Source organism: Sceloporus occidentalis, unplaced genomic scaffold, assembly GCF_023333645.1.
Source record: "Sceloporus occidentalis isolate IW3139 unplaced genomic scaffold, rSceOcc1.0.p SCAF_12, whole genome shotgun sequence".
NCBI classification, from domain to species: Eukaryota; Metazoa; Chordata; class Lepidosauria; order Squamata; family Phrynosomatidae; genus Sceloporus; species Sceloporus occidentalis.
The window spans coordinates 14,298,233-14,325,706 of record NW_028316992.1 but is presented as its reverse complement, the minus strand read 5'-3'; the positions used below and the strand labels follow the sequence as shown (position 1 = coordinate 14,325,706).

Genomic DNA, 27,474 nt, shown 5'->3' with positions numbered 1-27,474 from the left:
CTGGCCCTGATTGGCTGGATCCCCTCCCTCCCACCATCCCTGGCCCTGATTGGCTGGAATCCCCATCCCTCCGACCATCCCTGGCCCTGATTGGCTGTAATCCCCATCCCTCCCACAATCCCTGGCCCTGATTGGCTGGAATCCCCTCCCTCTCACCATCCCTGGCCCTGATTGGCTGGTATCCCCATCCCTCCCACCATCCCTGGCCCTGATTGGCTGGTATCCCCATCCCTCCCACCATCCCTGGCCCTGATTGGCTGGAATCCCCTCCCTCCCACCATCCCTGGCCCTGATTGGCTGGAATCCCCATCCCTCCCACCATCCCTGGCCATGATTGGCTGGAATCCCCTCCCTCCCACCATCCCTGGCCCTGATTGGCTGGAATCCCCTCCCTCCCACCATCCCTGGCCCTGATTGGCTGGAATCCCAGTCCCTTCCACCATCCCTGGCCCTGATTGGCTGGAATCCCCTCCCTCCCACCATCCCTGGCCCTGATTGGCTGGAATCCCCTCCCTCCCACCATCCCTGGCCCTGATTGGCTGGAATCCCCTCCCTCCCACCATCCCTGGCCCTGATTGGCTGGAATCCCCAGCCCTCCCACCATCCCTGGCCATTTTGTGTTCTGGCAGCCATTTTGTGCTGCTTGTGACTGTGGGGAATAAGGTTCCAGAACCTTCTCTGAGCCTCAGTTGAACAGAGGCATCTCTTTCTCTCCTGAGGCTCCAGAGTCAGAAGGAGGCCAGGCTCCTTGGGCCAAAAGGAAGGAAGTGTGTCCTTTGTGTGTCTTTTGCGTCTCTTTTCTGAGAGGGTTTTCTTATTACACAGCTCTGCTCCTTCTGGGGAACATGGGTTTTAAAAGGGGTCAGAAATGGGGAGGATAGTTTTAATACAAGCCTTATTCTTCTTATTCACAAACATAGGGCTTTGGCTTCTAAGAGGAGGCTAGTCCCCCAAACAAGGCCAAAAGTGGCTCCTTTGGGAGGTTTTAAACGTCTCCCCAGTTTTCTTATTAATAGATTTTCAGGCAAGAAGGAAGGAGACAGACTGACCATCTCATATTACCAAGAATGATGTATACAATCATACAAACAAACAACAACAACAAGAAGAATAAGGATTAGACAGAAAAACTGCTTATATTTTTGAAAAGCAAAACCATTTTTACAGGAGAAAAATTCGACTTGGGTGCTTCTATCCTTTTACAACAGACCTAGGTTTTATCTGCATTATAGAAATGATCCGGATCGAAGCCGTTTTAAATCTGCTGGCTCCATCCTATGGAATCCTGGGATTTGTAGTTTGTTGTGGCATGAGAGCTCTCTGGCAGAGAAGGCTAAGTGTCCCAAAGGTAAAAATCCCAGGATTCCATAGCACTGAGCGGTTAAAGTGGTGTCAAAGTGCCTTATTTCTACAGTGCGGATGCAGCCTTCTTGGGAAAGGGGCTGATGGTGGGGAAAAGCACTGGGGACTCTGGAGGTTTCAGCAGATTATTGGTTCATTTATTTATGATGCACTGATTTCACATCTAGCTACAGGGACATAACCAGGGCCCTCTCCAAATTCCCATCCCCTAATCCAGTGATGGTGAACCTCTTAGAGGCCGAGTGCCCAAACTGCAACACAAGACCCACTTATTTATTGCAAAGTGCCATGTCCCTCTGGCTTTCTAGTAACAAACTCTGGCAAACTCTGTGCTGGGGCGATGGAACATGTGCACACAGAGAGGGCTCTGAGTGCCACCTCTGGCACGCGTGCCATAGGTTCACCATCACACTCTAAGAAGGCATGGAGTATCTGTTGTGTAGGGGAGCTAGGTCCAGGGGGCTTTGTTTGGTGCAGAGGGAGGAAGGGCATGGCCACCTCTGCATCGGCACAAAGGAGGCATATGTCACCTGCGTATATAACCAGCAGGATGCCTTTCTCTATGTCTTTGAGTGCTGCAGGGTTTCTCGCCAAGCAGATCCTAACCCTGGTCCCTTTTCTCAGGAACCTCATCTCGGCCTCCTTGGACACGGCTTTGGGGCCTCTCTTCCTGGAAGTGACCCAAGTGCAGGACCACCAGGAACCCCTGTCCACCTGATGGCCGACACAGAGGCCAAGCGAAGGGAGTTGGGCTCCAACAGAAAGAGGCTGCCGAGGTACAATAGCTCTTCGGTGAGTCACTATCCTAATAGCTTCATCTGTGTCACTGCTGGGTCAATTTATGAAAGGAAGCAAATAAAATACTGCCCGAGTTTGGCAGAGACAGTCCTGGTTAATCCTCTGTCACCCCATTATTTCGGGGGCTTTTAAAATGTCCTGGTTTCTTTCTCCTCCTCCCACTTTCCCCTTTCTTCAGCTCATATCAATTTCTGCATAAGGAGTGCCAAGGAGTTTGCAGCCCATCAACTCAAAAGTGGGGAGAGGAGAGGAAAGAAGGAAGATATGGCCCTTCCCAGGAGGCTGAAGCAAAAGCAAGCTGCTGTGCCCTTCCTAGTTTGCGTGATCTTCCTCATAAACAACGTTGGCCATCTTCACTGCCTTCTGGGTTACTTGTCCATGTGTGTCTTGCTTTTCCAATCTGTGAAATGTTGGGGGCTATGGGAGAACATCTCTGGATCTAAATATGGGGTGGGCCCAGTGGCTCTCAAGCCCAGAGTGCTCCCCAGAACTGTTATTAAAAACGACGTTTGCCTCTCAAATGTGGCAAGAAATATCTAAATGCACCATAATTCTTTGGTGGCTAAATGTACTGTATGTGTTGGGATAGTCAGTCTCCTAATCCATCATCAGTATCCCAGCCATGGCCTAAATTATATTGTGTATTATATTGTATATTATATTGGAAAGATTCAAGATAAACTGAGTCTCAAAGGCAGTAGCTTTTTTCTTGCTGACAGAATTTAAAGTTTATTTCCTGGACTGAATTCTAAAGTGATCAAATAATATTTGGATGTACCATGTGCTTTCCTCCCCTTTTGCTTAGTCACTCTGTGGATGAGGGCTATTTTCTGTTGCAGGTGACCTTTGCGGATGTGGCGATATATTTCACCGAGGACGAATGGAAACTGTTGACGAAGAAGCAGAGAATTATGTACAGTTATATAATGATGGAGAATTATGAGAATGTGGCCTCTGTGGGTAAGGAACCGGAATCCACTAGCATTGTAGAATCATAGAGATGGAATAGACCACAAGGGCCATCCAGTTCAACCCACTTCTGCCATGCAGGAATACACATTCCAAGCACCATCCAACCTCCAGTTGTGGAGGCTCTTAACTGACTGGTTTGTGAGCTTTGGGTGGCAGACATGCCCCCGGGGGGAGAGGCATATGTGAACAGTGGAGAATAAGGCAAGAGGTACCTTGGCAGCCAGACTGTTTAGGGGCTGAAGGGGGAGGAAAGGGTAGGAGTGTGGAGATAGTTAACGATGGAGGGAAAAGGTTTAGACACTTCAGAGACTGCTTAGACATGTTAATGGGCGCTTCTACCTGAGTTTCTCAATAGACCTTTTGGTGCAAGCAAAGGACTTTTTTATTCTTAATCTTAGTTCCGCCCCCAGATATCACACCAATTCTAGGCTTTTGTGGGAAGACAGCATGGAGATTAATGCATTTCTCACTGAAATGGTACTCAGCACATCTCTGAGTATCTTTCCACCTTTTTTGGCCCTCTTCCAGCCTTTTGAGGCTCTGGAGAGGCTTCTTGGGGAAAAGACCTCCCTTGGCCCTGCAATGGCTCAGAGAAGGCCCACCAGTGTCAAAATGGCCTCCACTTCCCCAAAGGGATGCAATACTTAGGGTCAAAACATGATTCCTATTTTATGGCAATACACTGTGCAGTTGCCCCTGAGATACCCTGGGGGCCCATGTGATGCCCCCCCCCCCAATGCCCAACAATAGCCCAGCTCTGTCTTAGAGATGTCTTAAGACTGTTTTAAGGGTGCTCCCTGGTGCTTGATCCTCACCAAAATTGGAGACCAGGTCCCAGCCCCCTTGCTCTTCCTTTCCCATTGGGTTATTTGTATATTGATTATTCTACCTTTCTCAACAAATGAGCCTCAAAGTGTCTCTTTTATGCATCACATAAATAGGTGTGTATCTGTGATAGAGAGAAGGAGAAAATGTGAAAAATCGAAAGGCAGGAAAGAGATGGTGAAGGTGAAATGCTGAAGCAGTGCAGATGAGCAAGAGGGAAGGTTGGAGAGTGGAGGGAGAAAGGGAAGGGGATTAGGCTGGGAGGGGGATGAAATGAACAGATATAGGATGGGGGACACCTGGCTGAATGAAACTACGTGTGAAAGGGATCTAGGAGTCTAAGTAAACCACAAGTTAAAGATGAGTCAACAGTGCGATGCGGCAGCTAACAAGGCAATGCAATTTTAGGCTGCATCAATAGAAGAATAGTATCTAGATCAAGGGAAGTAATAGTTCCACTCTATTCTGCTTTGGTCAGGCCCAGTTCAGGGCACCACAATTCAAAAAGGATATGGAGAAACTGGAATGTGTCCAAAGGAGGGCAACTAAAATGGGGAACGGTCTGGAAACCATGCCGTATGAGGAACGGGGCTTAGAGAGCTGGGAATGTTTAGACTGGAAAAGAGAAGGTTAAGAGGTGATATGATAAACCTGTTTAAATATTTGAAGGGATTTCATATAGAGGAGGTAGGACACTTCTTTTCTGTTGCTCCAGAGACTAAAACGCAGAGCAATGGATGCAAGTTACAGGAAAAGAGATTCCACCTCAACATTAGGAGGAACTTCCTGACAGTAAGGGCTGTTCGACAATGGAACAAACTCCCTCAGAGATGTTGGTGGAGTCTCCTTCCTTAGAGGTCTTTAAACAGAGGCTGGATGGCCATCTGTCAGGGATGCTTTGATTCCTGCATGGTAGAATGGGGTTGGACTGGATGGCCCTTGTGGTCTCTTCCAACTCTATGACTCTAGACCTCTGGGAGCCAGAAGGCAGGAGCAAAGCCAGGATCGCCTAGCTCTGTGCGGAAAGGAAGGGACCTCTGGGATGGGCCAGGAGAGGGGCCTTGGGGATTGGTAGGAAGCCTCCAACCTGATAGAGTTTAATAATAATAATAATAATAATAATAATAATGATAAGTTTTATTTGTATTTCCCCCCCCTCTCGCAACGGATCGAGGTGGTATTGCAACCATAAAATAGCCACAAAAAACGATAGCATCCAATTTACACACAGTAAAACAACCAGTTGCCAAAAACTCAATTCGGGACAAATAAAAACATCGTTTAAAATGCACAATTGTGATCAGAAGTGGGATTTTTCCTTAAGTTCTTTACAAGAGGTCGGGTGGGTAAGCTTGCTGGAAGCGAACTGTCTTAAGTGCTTTCTTGAAAGCATCCAAGATGGTGATAAGAGGGATCTCCTCCAGCATGTTGTTCCATAACTTGGGGGCCATGGCTGTGTATGCTCTGTGAGAAGTTGTTCTTAGACTGCTCTTTGTTCTGAGAGGGCGGGGCGGATTGTGTAGGGAGAGGCGTTCCCTCAAGTAGCTCAGGCCCAAGCCGTGTAGGGCTTTAAAGGTAATAACCAACACTTTGTATTGCGCCCGGAAGCTAATTGGCAGCCAACGTAGAGATGTTAGAACTGGTGTTATATGGCCTGACCTAGATGTTCCGGTGACCAATCTGGCTGCTGCGTTTTGAACTAACTGAAGCTTCCGAACTTGTTACAATGGTATCCCCATGTAGAGCACTGAACCTCAGAACTGAACTTGAAATCAGGCCCTTGTTTTCATACATATTAAGGGTTCCATTTAGGAATTGTGAGTAATGTCTATGAAGAGAGAGAAAGGTAACACAATAATCCCTTTTTCTCTCATGTTTCTTTTCCAACCTGAGCTTGCTTAGTTCCGTGGTTGATTCCAGAGGCCCTTTGTCACTCGAAATGCTGGAGTCTGGGTAGGACACCCACAAGTGCTATGCTTTTAGGGGAATTTCATACAGTGGTACCCCGGGATACGAATTCACCGCGTTACGAAATTTCCGGGGTACGAAAAAGTTAGATTTAAAAAAACTGTTCCGGGTTACGAAGATTTTTTCGGGTTACGAAAAAATTTTCGGCGCGAAATTTAAATGTGAAGCGCGGCTAGCGGCTTTCCAGCGGCTTTCCAGCGCCTTTTCGGGTTGCGAAATTTATCGGGTTACGAACGGCGCCGCGGAACGAATTAATTTCGTAACCCGAGGTAGCACTGTACTTAGCTCAAAGGAGAGAGTGAGGCTACAGTGACCCCGGGATTCATCCCAACTATACCAGACCCAGAGGCACATAGAACTCCAGAGGCATTTCGAATAGGTTTTTGTGTTTTATTTAGGGGAAAGCAAAATACACGCATACACACACATATATACATATAGGTGTTCACGCACACACACAAGAACTGGGTAACAAAGGTGGGGGTGGTGAATAGTGTAAGGCTTTGCTAATGGTAATATCTAGATTCCAATTGCTGAGGGTCCAGAAAGGAGAGAGAAGTCAGTAACTCCAATGGCAAGTGGGGCTGGCGAGTGTAGTGAGGTGTTTAGCCATTGCACTGAGCACTTTCCACACTTAAAAATAACTGACACACAGTTGATTTCCTCCAAGTCCTTGGAGTTTCTTTAGCTTGCGTTGCAATATAAAACAAATATTTGCAAGCTCTCCTCTCTGACTTCCATCAACTTCACAATCTCTTCTACACCCAACACCAACCCACATCAATCCGCATGTGCGCTGTATACTGTATTGGTTGTGAGTCATCTCCTGGTGCCACACAGCATGAAGCATCCTCTGCAGTTAGCTTGCATCATGTCTTGGGCTCTGACTCAGGACTCTCTGGCAGTCTCACAGGAAATGATGCCACTTTTCAATTAAAATAGTTTAACATATATTTAATGAAATATTTTTCAATGGCCTGACTATCTGCTTCTACTCATTTCCTCATGGCAGTTCCCCTTCACTCTCTTCTTTGGTAGCTCTTATGAGTAAGAATACAATCATTATATGGATTTGGGGGCATCCAGAACAGGTTCATGCTCAGGTCACTCACACCAACTTAATTAATTTAATCTCAAATAGGGAGGGGTGAACGTGGGGCTAAATCTTGGGGTAACACTTTCCTGTCTTTACACTGTGATTCACTCATTGTCCTCTTTTACAGAAGAATTTGTCGGTCACAAGAGAGTCCACACAAGAAAGAAGTCACATAAATGCCAGCATTGTGGGAAATATTTTGCTTACAAGTCAGTCCTAGTCGTGCATCGGAGAGTCCACACTGGAGAGAAGCCATACAAATGCCAGCAATGTTGGAAATGTTTTTCTTTGAAGTCTGACCTAGTAAAACATCAGAGAGTCCACACAGGCGAGAAGCCATACAAATGTCAGCATTGTGGGAAATCTTTTACTTCAAAGTCAGTCCTAGTGAGTCATAAGAGAGTCCACACAGGAGCAAAGCCATACAAATGCCAGCATTGTGGGAAATGTTTTTCTTGGAAGTCAAACCTAGTGACACATCAGAGAGCCCACACAGGAGAGAAGCCATTCAAATGCCAGCAATGTGGGAAATGTTTTACTTCAAAGGCACACCTAGTGACACATCAGAGAGTCCACACAGGGGAGAAGCCATACAAATGTCAGCATTGTGGGAAACCTTTTACTTCAAAGTCATTCCTAGTGAGTCATAAGAGAGTCCACACAGGAGCAAAGCCATACAAATGCCAGCATTGTGGGAAATGTTTTTCTTGGAAGTCAAACCTAGTGACACATCAGAGAGCCCACACAGGAGAGAAGCCATTCAAATGCCAGCAATGTGGGAAATGTTTTACTTCAAAGGCACACCTAGTGACACATCAGAGAGCCCACACAGGAGAGAAGCCATTCAAATGCCAGCAATGTGGGAAATGTTTTACTTCAAAGGCACACCTAGTGACACATCAGAGAGTCCACACAGGGGAGAAGCCATACAAATGCCAGGATTGTGGGAAATGTTTTCCTCAGAAGTCACACCTAGTGAGACATCAGAGAGTCCACACAGGAGACAAACCATACAAATGCCAGCATTGTGGGAAATGTTTTTCTTTGAAGTCTGACCTAGTAAAACATCAGAGACTCCACACAGGAGAGAACCCACACAAATGCCAGCATTGTGGGAAATGTTTTTCTTCAAAGGCACACCTAGTGAGGCATCAGAGACTCCACACAGGAGAGAAGCCACATAAATGCCAACATTGTGGGAAATCTTTTACTTCAAAGTCACACCTAGTGAGACATCAGAGAACCCACACAGGAGAGAAGCCATACAAATGCCAGCATTGTGGGAAATGTTTTTCTCGGAAGTCAAACCTAGTGAGACATCAGAGAGTCCACACAGGAGAGAAGCCACACAAATCCCAGAAATGAACTAACACTCTTTTTGTCAGTAAGGAATGCAAAAAATATATTTTCAATCCAGCAGTGCTAAGAAAAGACTGTTGTGATTTTGTTTGTAATGTTTGTCTGTCCATATGTCTGTTCATGTTAAGGTTGTATTTTGTTAAGATTGGGTTTTAATTGCTAATTGTATAGATAATGACTTTGGGTTGTAAAATTGGCTGCGGATTGTGGGTCGTGGTATAGGTTAGGCAGATGGAGGGCTGGGATTTATTACAGCTGGTTAAAATAGTTATGGGGATGATAGCTTTTGGAATTTGTGGGATGTTGGCTAAAGAAAGTTGGAGGCAGAAAGGGCCTAATTTCAGGAATGGCAAAGGGGGCCTTGTTACCTGTGGGGCATAGACTGTGGGAATTGGGGGGGGGGGGGGCTAGGTTTGGAAGAGGGTGGAGTTTTAGGTTTGGGGGTTTTAATGTCTTGTTTGGATGGGAGTGGGCAGTTCTGGCTTAGACACTGAATTTCTATGTGTTCGCAATAAAGTTCTTTGCTATTTCAACACACTGGACTCTTTGATGCACAGAAGTTCTGAATTTGCCCAAAACTGACCCTTTCTTCTCTCCTCAGTCCTCAGCTCCATTCCCAGCCATAAGAACAGCAGAGGCAAACACACAAACATCCAGGATACACAGGGACAGCTATATTTCCAAACTAGAGCCTTCCTTTCATGCCTTTCCCTCCTGAGTCCAGCTACTTGGTCTCTATTGTGGTCTCCTCAAAGGAAGAAAGGAAGGAGGGAAAGAAGGGGAGGCCGCTGAAGCCCAGGCACAAACCTTTCTTTCCCACAAAGACCGCCAGCAGAATAAGCAGTAGCATCTCGGCCCTGGCGATCCTGCGCATGCTGAGGAGGGGCCTTTGGGGACATCTATGTATGCACAGTCTCAGCCCCTGAAGCCATTGCTGCCCTCATAGTCTATTCTGAGGAGGGATGGAAGTGGGGAGAGCCCTTGTTCATTCAGATAAATGGCTGGAGGGTCTTCTGGGAAGCCTTTGGGGGTTATAAGAAGGAAGGTTTCTTTGGGGATTCTCCCCCCCAAAGAAAGGCAGGAGGCCTGCCAGGCCTCCTCTCCCATTTTCCTTCCCTGCCCCCTCCTCCGGGGATTCCTTTGGGCCCAACTACTTGGGGGTTATTATGAGAAGAGGGCAGGGCGGACCCTTGGAGAGAGACATTGCCATGGAGGGGAGGGGCCTCCAAAGGTAAAAAGGGCTTTGAGGAGCCCCCTCCCTCCTGGAAAGTGGGGCAGAGGAGAGACCCTCCCTTCTGATGCCTCATTTGGGGAAGAATTTTGTACCAAATAGCATCACTCAGGATAGCATTAGATATAACATTTTGGGGGGGAGGATAAGTTTTCTCTGGAGTCCTGGGGGAGGGGGCTCGGGGGGGGGGGGGGGGAGAGAAGAGCCAAAATCTAGGCCAAAGCCAAGAGGAGGGGGATGGAGGGATCTCAAAGCTCTAGCAATCCCCTGGCAACCTGGGAACTAGGTTTAGAGGCTCATACGATCCGGATTGGGCACCCTCCCTCACATACTTACCTTTTCCTTCACAAAACCCCCGCAGAGGAGGACCAACAGAGAGACCCACCGCCCCAGAAACATCCCCCCCCCCCCGGTTCTGGGAGCATACTGAAAGGACCTTGGTCCCCCTTGAAGGGATGCAATAATAATAATAATAATAATAATAATAATTTATATTCCATCTTTTCTCAAAGGAATCAAAGCGGATTACAGTCATAAAATAACATACAATTTAAGAAATACAATTAAATCCCCCAAACCCCCAACCCTCCTCCCAATTATAAAAACATTAATTGACCCTTAAAAAGCTATTAAACAGCAAGAAAATTTAAAACATCCAAAACACAATATAGTAAAAAGGTTGGCACGAGTAAGGGGCAGGGGCAGGGAGAAGCAACTCAATAGATCTGTTCGAGTCTGGAAAGGCCTGCCGGAAGAGATCCATATTAATAGCTTTCCTAAAGGCTTCCAAGGTAGAAATAGGACGGATCTCATCCGGAGGTCATTCCAGAGCCTGGGAGCAGCTGATGAGAAGGACCTCTGGGTCACCGCTGAAAGTCTGGTCTTCTTGAGTTGTTTCTGGTTCTTCCCAGAGGACCTGAGTCTGAAGGTGGATGGTATGGGAGGAGGCGCTCCCACAAGAAGTCAGGACCCAAGCCATGGAGGGCTTTAAAGGTTAAAACCAACACCTTGTATCTTGCCCAGAAACTAATGGGCAGCCAGTCGAGGGATTTAAGAACCGGTGTAGTGTGGGCAGTTCTAGAAGTGTCCGTAACCAATCTGGCTTCCATATTCTGTACCAATTGAAGTTTCTGAACTTGGAACAAGGGTAGCCCCATGTAGAGTGCGTTACAGAAGTCGAGCCGAGAGGTGACCAGTGCATGTGCTTCTGTTCCAAGGTCTCCCTGCTCCTGGAAGGGTCTCAGTTGGCGTATCAGCCAAAGCTGATAACAAGTGCTCCTGAGCGTCGCATCCACCTGAGCCATGAGATGAAGCGATGAATCCAGGAGCACTCCCAAACAGCGGACAGAGTCTTTCAGGGGAAGTGTGAACCCATCCAGAACTGGCTGACATAACTCCATTCCCAGATTAGGGGTCTCTCTGTCTTACCTGGATTCAATTTGAGTTTGTTTTTACTCTTCCAGTCCATTACCGCATTAAGACAGCCATTCAGAGGAGAAACATCATCCTTAGTCACTGCATCAGTCTGAGACATAGAGAAATATTGATAACATCCCACCCCATGTCTCCAGATGATCTCAGCCAGCAGCTTCAGGTAAATGTTGAATAGCATTGGGGACAGAATCGCGTCTTGAGGGACGCCCAACTTGACATCCCTCTTGGACAAACAACTGTCCCCAAGCGACACCATCTGGAATCTGCCCAAGATGTAGGACCTGAACCAATGCAAAGCACTGCCCCCAAAACCCCGCTCAAACAGGCATTTCAGAAGGATCCTGTGGTGAATGGGATCGAAGGCCGCTGAGAGGTCCAAGAGCACCAGCAGGGTCACACTTTGTCAGAACCAGTTAAGATCAAGTAGAATATTAGACATACCTAGTTACTTAATATTCACTTCATGTATTCAGCTCATATATGATCACTGTTGTATGTTTAATATATATATTGATCTAGATAGTTCTGTGTGTTGAAACATTGCATAGTGTTGGGGGTTGGGAAAATAAGGTTGAATATTAAGGGTGAGGTTTGGCTTGTGGATAGGGCCCTTCTAAGGGGTTTGGAAAGTGGGATAGAAGGTAACGGTTCTCCAACTGTAAGGCGGCTGTTTGCCGTGAGGATTGAGTCCTGGGTGGGGTTTTAAAGTGGGAACTTTTCCCTGTGCCTTCAGATTCTGCAAAGACGTGCTTGTGGTTACTTCTGCTATGCATCTTACAATAAACTTACAAGTTTTACATTAAGTTGGTTGTGGGTCATTAGCCTGAGGTTCTCAATTCTCACACCACTGTTGGGTGGGCTTGAATCAAAGAGGCTTCCTCTGGAAGACACATCTTGTGGCTCTCACATAAGTGACATGCCTCAGTTCACCCACCCGTTGGTCGGGGAGCTTTGGTAAGTCCCATGTTATAGGATGTTTCCACCTCCATCGCTGGTAAAAGGAACACTGGGTCTTACCTGTGAGATGTTCATTTCCAGCGATGGAGGTGGGAAGATCCTCCCTACCCAGAACTGAGGAGGCTGTTTCCCTTGGCTCTGCTGCAAGGCTGGTTGATAGTTTCTATTGATTATACTTAGATTTGCATTGAATGCTCTCTGAGTTTGTTTTCTATCCTCCGCTATAATACTGACTGAGGGATGGAGAGGGTTGCTCCTTCTGGTGCCATCGACTCCTTCAAGTCTGTTTTTCCTGCCTATTTCGGAGCAAGAGGTGGAATCAACCCATATTATAGGATATTCCCACCTCTACCGCTGAAAATGAACATCTCACAGGTAAGATCCAATGTTCCTATTTTACGTTCACTTGTAACATTTTAGATATTATACAATGTACTTTATGCCAGTATTCTTTCACATTTACACAGAACCACCAGAGATGGGGAAATGTGTCCTTTTCATTTCCGCACGTCCGGCATCTATCTGAACTATTCTAAGATATTTTATGTATTTTTTTCAGGTTGCAAATACCATCGGAAAAAATACTTTGCAATCGTTTTCCCTTAGGGCTTGGGAAGCGGTGTATTTTATCCTCCTTTTCCAAGTTAACTCCCATTGTTCCATCTCAATATTGTGTCCTAGATTTCTTGGCCATTGAACCATGTTTTCTTGAACCATCTCAGAGTCCACACCATGTTTTAAGCGGATTGTATACAATCTCCCCACAAGTGAACCTTTCCCTATAGCAAGCAGAAGAGAAGGTCCTCTGGGTAACTGCAGCCAGCCTAGTTTTTGCTGGCTGCAGTAAGATTTTACCAGAGGTGCTTAATGTTTGGGGTGGATTGTATGGGAGAAGGTGATCCCGTAAGTAAGGTGGGCCCAAGCCATGAAGGGCTTTGAAGGTTATAACCAACACCTTGTACTGCTCCTGGAAATTAATGAGCAGCCAGTGAAGAGACTTTAGTATAGGTTTAATATGGTCACCTCTAGATATTCCAGTGACCACTCTGGCTGCCATATTTTGGATCAGTTGAAGTTTCCAGACTTGGTGCAAGGGAAGCCCTTTGTAGACCACATTGCAGAAGTCAAGACATGAGCTTACCAGCAAGTGCACCAGAGTGTTTAGGTCTTCAGGTTTGAGGAAAGGGCACAGCTGGCATATCATAGTAAAAGAAAGGAACAGAAGTGAAGGTTGGAAGAAACCACGACTTTGAAAAACCGAAGCTGATAACAGGCACTCCTTGCCGTCACATCTATCTGAGCTGACATCTGGAGCAAAGGATCCAGGAGCACTTCCAAACTACGAACATAGTCCTTTAGGGGAAGTGTGACCCCATCCAGGACCAGTTGACAAACCTCCATACCTAGGTTAGGGGCTCCAACAACAAGTACCTCTGTCTTATCTGGATTCACTTTCAATTTGTTTTTACTCATCTTGTCCATTACTGCCTCAAGACATTCATTCAGAGGGGAGATGCCTTCCTTAGTTGACGCTAAGGTCTGGGGCATGGAGAGATATCATTGGGCGTCATCAGCGTACTGATAACACCCCACTCCATGCCTCCAGATGATCTCTCCAGGCGGTTTCATGTAGATGTTGAATAGCATTTGGGACAGGATTGCACCCTGAGGGATGCTAAATTTAAGCTCCCTTTTAGAGGAACATCTGTCCCCAAGCATCATTATCTGGAATCTGCTTGAGAGAGAGGACTGGAACCACTGCAACGCATTGCCCCCATCCCCAGTTCCCTCAGGCTTTCCATAAGGATACCATGGTCGATGGTATCGAAAGCCACCGAGAAATCCAAAAGCATCAACAGGGTCACACTTCACTGTCAATGCTCAAGCAAAGATCATTTACTAAGGCGACCATAACAGTTTTGACTCCGTATCCCATCCTGAACCCAGTTTGAAATGGGTCCAGATAATCTGTTTCATCCAAGACCGCTTGGAGATGAAAAGCAATTGTTTTCTCAGTCATGTTGCTTAGAAATGGAAGATGGGAGACCGGTCTGTAATTGTTCATGTCCAAGGGATTGAGGGAGGGCTTTTCCATAAACAGCTGTAACACGACTTCTTTTAAGCAAGATGGAAAATAGCCCTCCCTAAGAGATGCATCTATGATATATCTCAGGTGAGTCCTAAGTGGCACCTTCACTCCTTTATTCCTTCCTTCTCCTCTTTTAACATACATCCCTTCAAGGGGGTCCAAGGCCCTTTCAGCATGCACCCAGAATCGGGAGGGCATTCTTTCTGGGGCTGTGGGTCTATCTGCTGGTCCTCCTCTGCAGGGTTGTTGTGAAGGGAAAGATATGTATATGGGGGGTGCCTAATCCGGATCCTGTAGGCCTTTAAGGCTAGTTCCCAGATTGCCAGGGGGTGTCAGTCTCCCCAGAAGGGGCTTTGGGATCCCTCCATCTCTGTCATCTTGGTTTTGTCCTAGATCTGGGCTCTTCTCTGCCCCCCACACACAGCCCCCTCCCCCAGAGAAAACTCCCACCCCCCCTTAAAATGTTGTTTCCAATGCTATTGAATCCTATGCTGTGTAATGCTCTTTATTTGGCACAAAACTCTTCCCCAAATGAGGCATCAGAAGGGAGGGTCTCTCCTCTGCCCCACTTTACAGGAGGGAGGGGGCTCCTCAAAGCCCTTTTTACCTTAGGATCCCCCTCCCCTCCATGGCCATGCCTCTGTCCAAGGGTCCCCCCGCCTTCTTTTCTCATAATAACCCCCCTAGTACCTGGGCCCCAAGGAATCCCCCAGGAGGGGGCAGGGAAGGAAAGAGGGAGAGGAGGCCTGGCAGTCCCCCTGCCTTTCTTGGGGGGGAGAAGAGGAGCTTCCTTCCTTCTTATAATCCCCCAAGAGCCCCCCAGAAGACCTTCCAGCCATTCCTCCAAATTAACGAGGGCTCTCCCCAACTTCCCTCTCTCTTCAGAATAGACTGTGAGGGCAGCAAAGGCTTCTGCGGCTGAGACTGCGCATGTCACATGCCCCCAAAGGCACCCTCCTGAGCATGTGCAGGGATCACCAGAGCCTTACTGCTGCTGCTGCTGTTTATTCCACTGGCAGCCTTTGAGGAAAGGGAAGGGGTGTGCTGGGGGTTCAGCAACCTCCCCTTCCCACCTTCTTTTGAGGAGACTTCAAAAAGGCCACCATGGAGCCCAGGAAACACAGGAAAGGAAGGATCTGCATTGGAAATAAAGTCTTTCTGTGTATACTGTATGTATATACACACACACACAGTTATACACACACACACACACACACATATGTGTGTTTGCCTCTGATGTTCTTATGGCTGGGAATGGAGCTCAGGACTGAGCAGAGAAGTAAGTGTGAGTTTTGGGCAAATACAAAACTTCTGTGCACCAAAGAGTCCAATGTGTTGAAACAGCAAAGAACTTTATTGCGAACAAATACAAATTCAGTGTTTAAGTTAGAACTGCCCACTATAATCCAAACAATTCATTAAAACCCCAAAACCTAAAACATCACCCTCTCCCAAACCTAGCCCCTACCTCCAATTCCCACAGTCTATGCCCCATAGGCAACAAGGCCCCCTTTGCCATTCCCAGAAACTAGCCCCCTTTCTGTTAACACCAGCCTCCAACTTTCTTCAGCCAACATCCCTCACATTGCAAAAGCTATCATTCCCATAACTATTCTAGCCAGCTGCAACAAATCCCAGCACCCCCATCTAGCTAACTTATACCATGACCCACAATCCCCAGCCAAATTTACAACCCTAACCAATTATCTGTACTATTAGCAATTAAAACCTAAACTTAACAAAATACAACTTTAAAATACAAACAGACATATGGACAGACAAACCTTACAAACAAAATTACAAGGGTTTTTCTTGGCAGCATTGGATTGAAAATATATTTTTTTTTATTCCTTATTGACAAAAATAATATTAGTTCATTTCTGGGATTTGTATGGCTTCTCTCCAGTGTGGGATCTCTGATGTGTCACTACATGTGAATTCCAAGAAAAACCTTTCCCACAATGCTGGCATTTGTATGGCTTCTCTCCTGTGTGGACTCTCTGATGCATCACTATGCTTGACCTCTCAGAAAAACCTTTCCCACAATGCTGGCATTTGAATGGCTTCTCTCCTGTGTTTATGCTTTGATGTGTCACTAGGTCTGACTTCGTAGAAAAATGTTTCTCACAATGGTGACATTTGTATGGCTTCTTTCCTGTGTGGACTCTCTGATGTCTCACTAGGTCTGACTTTGTAGAAAAATGTTTCCCACAATGCTGGCATTTGTATGGCTTCTCTCCAGTGTGGTTTCTCTCATGACTGAAATGTTCTTCTGTAAAGAAGGACAACGACTAAATATCAAAGTTAAGAGAGGAGAGCGTTACCCCAAGATCCAGCCCCCGTTCACCTTTCCCAATTTGAGATTAAATTAATAAAGTTGGTGTGAGTGACCTGAGCATGAGCCTGTTGCAGATACCCTAAATCCATGGAACAATTGTAACCTTACTCATAGGAGCTAGCAAAGAAGAGATTGAAGAGGGGCTGCCATAAAGGAATCACTGGAAGCAGATAGTCAGACAAAAGACTGTTGAAAAAATATTCTATTAAACATGTGTGGAAATACGTTGATTGACAGGTGGCATCATATCCTGTGAGACTGCCATAGAGTCCTGAGTCAGAGCCCAAGGCATGATGCAAGCTAACTGCAGAGGATGCTTCATGCTGTGTGGCACCAGATGACTCACAACCAATAAAGTATACAGCTCACATGCGGATTGGTGTGGATTGGATTGGAGTTGTGTGTACAAGGGATGGTGAAGTTGATGGAAGTCGGAGAGGAGAGCTTGCAAATAATTGTATTATTAGGAGCAGGTAACTGGTAAAGTTGCCAGATATTGTGCAGCTGTGATTATTTATCGCAGAAATTTCCTTTTTGAAATTAATATGATTTTATATGGTGTTTTCTGCATTATATTTAATTAACTGTTCTCTTTTATATAAATCCTTTTAGAAGTCTGGATGAGTGGTTGCCACTATAAACACGCCATGTGTAGCTTGTATTCCGCCCGAAATGTTATATAACTCAGCGTGGGAGATACTCAATTAGGATACAACTTTCTAAGCAACCGTGCCAAAGCTCCTATTTTAAGTCTATATTTCTCAAAGTTATTTAGGGCAATTTTTACCTGTCAGGTTTAGGATTTCATTTTATGAATGGATGTTTACCCTTATTGCTAGAATACAATTTAGTATTGTGATGCTTTCTAATACTTGTATTTATTTTGTTTGATTGTTTTTACATCTGGCCATGAGCCATAATAAATTATTCATTCATTTATTTGTATTATTTTGTAAGTCAAGTTAAAGAACCGAATGAAATCTCCTGTGTCCGTGACTTATTTTTAAGTGTGGAAAGTGATCAGTGTTTTGCCAATACCTATATCTGGATATTTGCATCCGTACTCTGCTATGATATTTTTGAGCTGCATCTGGGAGCGTCACCCTCAGATTGTAGTGTACATTGGCTTGTGAACAGGATAGAAATTCAGAGCCAACAAGGACCTGAGAAGCGGTGTGCTAATCCCTTTTGTCTGAGGTATTTGCATGAAACACCCACTGCATTCAATTCAGTTTCACCCCATTCTTTCTATACACAGGACATATATAATATATAAAGTGATATAAACCTTTCTGAACCCTCAGTTTCTGACCCCAAGCACCAATTTCAGTATAAATATCAGCCCCGACTTGCTATTCTTCGATGCCAGTCCAGTTACAGACAGACACTGTTTTCATGGCTAAGCACCTCAATGCACTCACCAACCCCAATTGTCGCAGGAACTACTGACCTCTCTCCGTTCCAGATCCTCAACAATTGGAATAAAGATCTGGATAGGTAACGTATCACCATTATCAAAGACTTACATCTATTCACCACTCCCACCTTTGTTACAAAGTTCTTGCGTGTGTGCATGAACACTTATATGTATGTGTCTGTGTGTTTTGCTTTCCACCTAAATAAAACACAAAACCCTATTTCAGATGCCTATGAAAATCTGTTTGATTCAGGAATTTCTAAAGCTTGGCTGGATCCAGAGGTCACTATTGGCAGAACAAGGGTCTGGGACCTGGATTCCAATTTTGGTGAGGGTCAAGTGCTAGGGATGAGCCTTAAAACAGTTTTAAGACATCTCCAAGACTGGGATGGATTACTGTTTGGGATTGGGACCCCAGGGGATCTCAGAGGGGAAGTGGGGGCCATTTTGCCACTGTTGGGTCCTCTCTGATCCATTGCAGGGCCAAGGGAGGCCTTTTCCCCACAAAGCCTCTCCAGAGCATCAAACAGCTGGAAGAGGGGCCACAAAAGCCAGGAAACTTGCTCAGGAATGGGCTGAGGACCCTTTTGGGGGAAAAGCATTAATCTCCATGGCTTCTTCCCACAAAATTCCAGAATTGGCAGTTTAGGATTGGATATTTAGAATCCTTACAAAGCGGAGAACAATAGTGCCTCACTAAAACTAGAAACTCCAAGATTCCACAGGAAGTTGTTATGACAATTAAATTACGTGTGAAAGGGAACTAGGAATGGTAGTACAGCACGCCCGCGTCATACACAGGCACGCTTTACACGGACTTGAGCTTTCCAATGGGGCTTGAGCATAGGCGGAATTCACCTTACGCGGAGGGATAAGGAACGGATCCTCCGCGTAAGGAGAGGGCCAACTGTATAGCACAAGTTGAACATGTGTCAACAGTGTGATGCAGCAGCTAAAAAGGCCATGTGATCCTAGGCTGAATCAATAGGAGTATAGTGTCAAGATCAAGGGAAGTAATAGTGCCGCTATTCTGCTTTGGTCAGGGCTCTCTTGCAATAATCCTGTGTCCAGTCCTGGACACCACAATTTAAACAGATGTTGAGAAGCTGGAGCATGTCCAGAGAAGAGAAACTAAAATGGTGAACGGTCTGGAAACCATGCTCTCTGAGGAATGAGGGAGCTAGGTATGTTTAGCTTGGAGAAGAGAAAGTTAAGAGTGGGTATGACAGCCCTGTTCAAATATTTGAAGGGATGTCATATTGAGGAGAGAGCAAGCTTGCTTTCTGCTACTCCAGAGAAAAGGACATGGAACAATGGATGCAAGCCACAGGGACAAGAGATTCCACTTAAACTTTAGGAGGAACTTCTTGAGAGTATGAGCTCTTCAACAGTGGAATATACTCCCTCAGAGTTTGGTGGAGTCTCTTTGGAGGTCTTTAAACAGAGGCTGGATGGTCATCTCTTGGGGGGTGCTTTGAATGTCTATTCCTGCATGGCAGAGGATTGAACCGGATGGTCCTTGTGGTCTATTTCAACTCTTTGATTCTATAATTCTAAAGTGGAATCATATCTCTCTGACAGTGAATTATGAAAGGACCCTCAGTCTTCACAGGAAGGGCAATGGATTCGGGTTCCTTACCCACAGAGGCCACATTCTCATAATTCTCCATCGTCACATAACTGTACATAAGTTTCTGCTTCTTTGTTGACAGTTTCCATTCCTCTTCGGTGAAATATACCGCCACATCCGCAAAGGTCACCTGCAATAGAAAATAGCCCTTATTCAGAGAGTGACTAAGCAAAAGGGGAGGAAAGCACATGGTGCATTGCAAATATTATTTCAACACTTTAGAGTTCAGTCCAGGAAATAAACTTTACATTCTGCAAGCAAGCAAAAAGCTACAGCCTTTGAGATCCAGTTTGTCTCAAATGTTTCAATATAATATACAGTATAATAAATAATATAATTTAGGCCATTTCTGGAATATTATTGATTGATTAAGAGATTGACTATCCCAACATGTATAGTACATCTTCTAACAGTTCCAGTTGTTCGTTATGCTGTTTCTCAGAGGGCTTATTCTGCTTCAGCCCCACAACTCTGGAACTCTCTCCCCAATGAGCTCCGTATGTCTTGTTCCCTTGATGTGTTTAAGAAAAACTTGAAGACTTATCTATTCCGCCTGGCCTTTCCCTCATGAACCTTGTTGTCATTCTTCTCCCCCTGAAATGTGATGTATTCCACCTCTTCAGCCCTTTGCATGATTGCTATTGTTATGTTTTTATCTTGTTCTTGCTGTTTTTAACTGTTTTTATTCACTGCTGTGCACCGCTATGATCTATGGAATAGTGGTATATAAATAAACATATTATTATTATTATTATTATTATTATTATTATTACATTTACTCACCAATGAATCATTTAGCCATATCTCACCTAATTTCAGAGGCAAATTTCATTTTTAAAAACAGTTCTGGGGAGTACTCTGGGCTTGAGGGCCACTGGACCCACCCTCAATTTTGGTCCAGAGATATTCTTCCATATCCCCCAGCATTTCACAGATTGCGAAAGAAAGACACATGTGGACAAGAAACACCAGAAGGGGGTCAAGATGGCCAAAGCTGTTAATGATGAAGATCACACAAGCGAGGAAGGGTACAGAAGTTTGCTTTTTCCTCCGACTCGTGGCAAGGGCAAGACCCTGCACCCTTCTCTCCTCCCCTCTCCCCTCTTTTGAGTTGATGGGATGCACACTCCTTTGGACTTGGAACACATTTTGCAGCATCTGAAATGACCTGAGGAGAAGGGGGAAAGTGGGAGGAGGAGAGTGAAATCGGACATTTTCAAAGCCCCTGAAAAAATGAGGTGACAGAGAATTAACCAGGACAGATAGTTGCAGATTCCAGAGGTGTCACTAGGGAGTGTGGGGGGTACAGACCACACTGGATGACACCCCAGAAGACGGTGTACACCTGGTGGGGTGGCACACCTAGTAGGAGTGGTACGGGTGAATGAGAAAGGGCATTGCCTCCCTTTTCTTCTCTCCAGCAAACATGACAGACCATAAAAGGGCTCTCCAAAGACTTCCTTAAGGAGCCCTGGTGGCACAGTGGTTAAATGCCAGTACTGCAGCCATACGGTTATGAGTTCAATCCCAGGCAAGGCTCCAGGCTCCACTCAGCTTTCCATCCTTTCATAGCTTGGTAAACTGAGTACCCAGTTTGTTGGAGGCAATTGGCTTACATATTGTAAACTGCTCAGGAGTGCTAGTTCACTGATAAGCACTATAGAAATGTACTTGCTATTGTATATTCCTCAGCAGTGGCTGCTGTGTGTGTGTGCGTGCACACATGCGCGTGTGCACCTTCCTGAATGGGTACTCTGGAGGCCATAGTGATTCTCTGCCAAACTGGGACAGTATGAAACTAACGGTCAGGATGGCAACTTACCAAAGAGCTGTTGTACCTCAGCAGCCTCTTTCTGTCGGAGCCCAACTCCTTCGGCTTGGCCTTTGTGTCGGCCATCAGGTGGACAGGGGGATCCTGGTGACCCTGCACTTTGGTCACGTCCAGTAAAAGAGGCGCCAAAGCCGTGTACAAGGGGTCCAAGATGAAGTTCCTAAGAAAAGAGACCATGGTTAGGCTTGGTTTGCCTAGAAACCCTACAGAACTCAAAGTCACTGAGATCAGCATCCTGCTGGTGACATACGCAGGTGACGAATGTCTCCTTTGGGCCAAGGTGGGCATCCCCTTCCTCCTTCTGCACCAACCAAAGCCCCTGGATCTAGCATAGACTCTCTGCAGCTCCCCTACACAACAGTTACTTCATGCCTTGTGAGAGTAGCTGGGGATCTGGGGATGGGGAATTGGAAAGGGAATGCTGGGGAATGCTGCAGGCATCCTAAGAGGCCGGAAGCTGCGCCAAAGTCATGCTCCAGTCCTAAGGACTAGAGCGCAGCTTCTGGCCTCTTAAGATGCATGTGTCATTTAAACAGCATACCTCCAAAGTGACCCAAAGCAGCTTTATTCTGGCCTGTCTGTTCAGGCCCTAAGTTATCTTTACCTACCTAAGGAGAGCCAGTCTCACCTTCCATCCTGCCTCAGGTTGAATCAGGAGAGGGCTTTTTGTGCTCCAGCGCCTTTAGCCCTGGAGCACAAAAAGAGACCTTGATTTGTATTGCCAGTACCACCCTAATGTGGTACACTCAGTCAGTGGTATGGTCAGCCTCAGCTTAATAGATATGGATTACATTGCCAAGTTCACCTGTGATGAGGAGTTGGTAGATTGCACAAGCACCTTTGAGTCAGTCAGAAAGAATGAATTGATCCACCCCTACTGGGATATGGCTCCCTTTTGTGCTGCAGAGGTGGCTTGAGAGTGTGGTGTTGGTGGATCTGATCAGTGGCATCATTGAAGGTGCAGGAGGTGCATCCACACTGGGAGACACCCCAGAAGAGGGCTGACACCTGGTTGGGATTCCTCTTGCTGTGCTCCTCTGAGGCTGTGGCAGTGATAAAGGCCTCCTCATGAGGAGATATCCACTGCTGCAGTAAAGCAAAGGGCCCAGCATGCCCCAGTAGCCCCACTACACACACCAGGTGACGCTAGGGGTAAGGATGCCACTGGATTTGATCATACTAGAGAGTTGTCAGGCATGGTTTCAGCTGTGTGGGTAAGTCCACTGGACATTCCCCCTTCTATTCTGCTCCCATCCCTAGTTTTCAATGGTTAACAATAGTTTTTGTGGGTTTTCGGGCTATGTGGCCATGTTCCAGAAGAGTTTACTCCTGACATTTCACCAGCATCTGTGGCTAGCATCTTCAGAGAAGACGCCAGCCACATATGCTGGCGAAACAGGAACAAACATGGCCACATAGCCTGAAAAAACCCACAAAAAAAAACCCTATGGATGCTGACCCTGAAAGCCTTTGACTTCCCAATGGTTATCAATGGTTAAGAGTTCCCCTGTGAGTTATGTAGTTGGTTTTCCCTCATAGCCAGGAAGACTGTGGGACTCGGGGTGTTGGAGTGGGTGAAATGGCGGCAAGTCCGTTATCTGGCCAAGGTGGTAGACGAGCCCATTTGGAAAGGTATGGGGGGGATGCAAAGTCAGTAAGAAGAGCTCTGCGATCCTCACATGCCCTCCAGTGGCCATGAAGTGCATCATGCTTCAGATGCTCCATCTTTTTCTAAGGAGGGAGGAATGTCTTAAGGGGACACCTTAGATGGTTTCTTTCTCCCCTTCGTAGTGTCACTAGGGTTAGCATCTCCTGGTGCAGTAACTCATGGTGTCACCCCTGCATTGACCTTCTCTTATACCATACCATACAGAATCCTTAGTAATCTTTTTTGTACTAATGCATAGATATAGCTGTCTTAGTCTGTAGAATCAGTATGTGGAGAGACCTTGTAGTACCTTGGAGACTAATTCAAAGAAAGAAATTGGCAGCATGAGCTTTCGTAGGCTTCAGTCTGCTTCCTCAGATGCATTACAAAGGTTACCCATAAATCATAATTCACTGAATATATCACTGAATGACATTTTAATAGTTGTGACATAAACAACTAGTAAAATTAAAATTATGCCCAGCCCTAACCTAATGGTAGGCTTGGCCCTGGAAATAGAGAGGTGGGATCCCATAAATGTTTAAGGGGGTCCCATAAGTGCTTAAGGTATAAGAGGAACCCAGGGAACCCAGCAGAATCATTTTAAAGAAACCAAGTGTTTCAACAAGTGAGAGGAGTAGTCAATTGATCTTCTCCACTCTTTCTTTCTTCAACCTTTTCTCCCAGGTGCTTCCTTTGTACAACAAGCTGAATCCAGAAGCCTCAGCTGCTCCTTGCTGCGTCCCTCATGGGTTGGAGCCCTTGACCATCCTCTACTATGTCGATTGCTTGCCCAAAGTGCAACAACTCAGCAATATGGTTGTCAAGTCTTGTCGGTGCCATTAAGAATGAGTGTATGTTACCATGGGATCCTGAGACACTTCCCCAACAATTTTCCGGGGTCACCAGGGTATTCTAGCTTGGCTTAATATCTCCCCCACCCCAGTTCCACCATATTTCTTCTGAGCCAGCCTTCCAGGGAGAACCTCCTCTTCTTCCTTTTGTGCTTCTACCAACCAGTGAAAGACCACTCCTTATGCTCTGGCTCAGGTCACCAATGAATGTCCTCACCTTACATTTGCCCAGATAAGATGAAAGCAACTGGTGTGCCTTTGTCTTTGATCTCTCGTGTACTACATAGTTATTTGTGGTAATTGTTAACCACCTTCGAATCACTCTCAACTCATGGTGACCCTGTGGATGAGACATGTCCAGACTCTCTAGCCTCCCCTACTACTTAGGTCCTATAAATTTATACCCATGGCCTCCTTAATAGAGTTCATCCATCTCACAGTTAGCCTTCCTCTTTCTCCTTCCCTCCACCTTTCCTAGCAATATTGTCTTTTCCAGTGAGGCATTCCTTCTCATGATGTGGCCAAAGTACAATAGCCTCGACTTTATCATCTTGGCTTTCTGGCTCGATCTGTACTAGGGCCATTTGTGTGTCTTTTTGGCCGTCTATGGGATCCTCAGCACTCTTCTCCTGCATCACATCTCCAACGAATTGATTCTCTTCCCATCTGCTTTCCTCACTGTCCAGCTCTCGCATCCGTACATGGCAAGAGGGAATACAATGGCTTGTGTGATTCTAACTTTTGTGCTCAGTTGTATATCTTTACTCTTTGGGAACTCTTCTGGTTCTTTCATAGCTGCCCTGAAGTCCCTATTCCGATCAATGTTTATTCCAAGATATGGGAACTCGTTTACTATTTCGATTTCCTCGTGTTTTAGGTTGCATTTGTGTAGATCTTCTGTGGTCATTCTTTTTGTTTTCTTTATGTTGAGCAGTGAGCCTCCCTTTGCACTTTCTTCCTTGATCTTCCTTAGTAGCCATTCCAGTTCTGTGATGTTTTCTACTAGCAGTATGGTGTTGTCTGCCAATCTTAGATTATTGATAGTCCTTCCTCCTATTTCCACCCCTTCTCCTTCTGTGTCCAAGTTATAGCACTTCAGTACTGCTTCAACTGCTGTGGCTGCATCATAAAGAATCCTGGGATTCATAGCTGTATGAGGTGCTGGAGCTCTTTGACTGAGATTTCTCAATTCCTTGCTAAGTTACAAATCCCGGGATTCCTTGGGGCGGTGCAGTGAGTTAAAATGGTATCCAAGTGCTGCAAAAAGAGAGTAACTAGCAGGCCAGAGTCCCTGAGTGAATTGGTTCCCTATCCCTACAACATGTGATGCTGCCGTTTCTAAACAGAGGTATATACACTGGGGCTGAAATCTGCTGGGAAGGTTCCTATGCTTCCCAGTGTAGGCCAGGTGTGAGCAGACTTCAGGCTTACAAGAGCTGTTTGTCTTTCTGCTACAACACCGCAAGGTCCACTCAACAAAGCCAAGTGAAAAGCAAAGCGATTTAAGAAGTCAGATGTAGCCACTGCCTTTAAGGACGTGTTCAGCTCAGGAATTTGTTTTCAGTACCAGGCCACCAAAGAGTTTTTATGAACAAATCTAGCCCTGTTTTACTCCAAGCTTCCTTGATTTCAGTAGCCTGGGGTTTTTGGCGGGGGGGAGCTTCTTGTTGTTGCTGTTGTATAAGACATGAGGGTTGGAAATGGTTTCCCATCTACTGCTGATCCTCAGGACAGAGTGACCAGATGTTCTCCTTTTCCAGGACATCTCCTCCATCTCCACTGTTCTCACCAATACTCTCCTCATCAAAGGGTCATGTGCAGCCAATGCAAAATCAACGCAAAGAAGTCCCTTTTTCTGTCCCTGTCTATTCCTTTCTTCCCAATTCCTTTCAGTCATAAGTAACTGGTTCACTTTTGCATTTCCCTGTCTCAGGTTTACAAGCTCTCATTTTATTTTCCTCTTTAATCTGGATTGGTCAGTCCATGATATGAGCATTATGTGCTCTTTCTCCAGAGGGAATGTGTGCTCTCTCTCTCTCTCTCGCTCTTTCCTTTACCTGCCCAAGCTTCTTGCAAACTCTCTGTTTGAAGCTTTTGGGGAATTCCAAAATGTCCTCCACTCTGCGCGTGCCTAAGAAGCATGCATTTATATTTCTACAAGCGTTTTTAGCTTTTATTTGGGAATGTTCTCCATTTTTCTTGAATGTTTTCCATTTTACGGTGCCTGGTCCTCCTTTGCATTTAGGACATCTGGTCATCTTGCCTCAGAATAGCTCCCAGCAGGTCTTGTTTCTGTCCATTCCTGTGGAATACTTTCCAAGCTTAGTTAGCTTTAAGATGGCACATTTTCAGTGGCATTCCCCCTTTTCGTCGTGTTTTTCGAGTGTGAGGTCCTGAGACGTGGGTTTGATGATCGCCTTTTCTCAGGTTGAGCAGCAGCAGCAGTCTGTCTGTGAAGCCTGAAATCTGTCAAGCCCCTCTTCCATTATTTGGGGGGAAATGCAGCAGCACTTCATGATGCGCATGCATGCACACACATGCACACAGGGGCTCTCATTGTTCAACAGTGAATTTCATGGCTGACCTGGGAATCAAACCCTGGTCTCCAGAGTCCCAACGCTCAAACCACTATATGCCACTTGCTACCTTATCCTTCCAAATGGAGATGGCAGGGAGTACACTTGTTTGCAAAATATGTCTTCTAGCACTTGAGATAGGCTGCCTTATTTTTGATCAGTTTGGTCTGATGTGTCAGCTTATAATGGATGTGGGATTTTGCTTTTACACAAAAAGTGATCCATAACAAATGGCAAGTTGTTAAGGCAGCATAAGACTTGTGAATGTGTTTTGTGGTAGTGGACAATAGCCCTACCCCTGGAAAATTCTCCTGAATGATGGAGAAAACTATTAGTAGTCTCTGAGAAACCAGATCTATGTCATTCTTTGTGGTTGTTGTTATGTGTCTTCAAGTTGTGTTTGACTTACAATGACCCTAAGGTGAACCTATCATGAGGTATTCTTGGAAAGATTTGTTCAGAGGAGGGTTTGCCGTTGCCACCCTCTGAGGCTGAGAGAGTGTGACTTGCCCAAAGTTACCCAGTGGGCTTATATGGCCGAGCTGGGGTTCGAAACCTGCTCTCCAAAGTCATAGTTCAATGCTCAAACCATTAAGCCACCCTGGCTCTTTGGTCATTAATAACATGAAATTCAGATTGTTTGATATGGGGGTCCATGTAAACCCAGGACAGAGTGGAGGAGAGTGTCTACAGTCCAGAGTTTTGAATTCTGACATGGCTAGGCATGCAAAGCATGAGGCTTCTCTGCTCCAGTCCAGTCATCATAAGTTTTCAAAAGCATACCTGGAACGGCTTGAGGAATATCTCATCCATGGCTAAACGTCCATACTCAATGAAGAGCTATGAATGGGGGGGAAATTAAATGCTGAAAATTGTTTTTAAGTCAAGGGAGTCATAGCAAGAAGGGTTTGTCAAGGCCTATTTCAGAAAACATGCACATGGAAGGGATGAGGAAGGGTGGAAATAACAGGAAGGAAATCTTGTGTGCTTTGGACACCCTGTTGCTGATTGATTTGCCTTTTCATTGTACACTTGGAAGGAAAAATGAAACTGGAAAAACTGGCACCAAAAATGAGACAACTGTAATAG

The 27,474-nt window shown here is 45.7% G+C and overlaps 1 pseudogene; it reads left to right on the top strand.

Annotated features, from left to right (window-relative positions):
- LOC149305315 (uncharacterized) overlaps positions 1-23,801 on the top strand; it is a 76,950-nt pseudogene extending 53,149 nt beyond the window's left edge.
- The last annotated feature ends 3,673 nt before the right edge of the window (positions 23,802-27,474 follow it).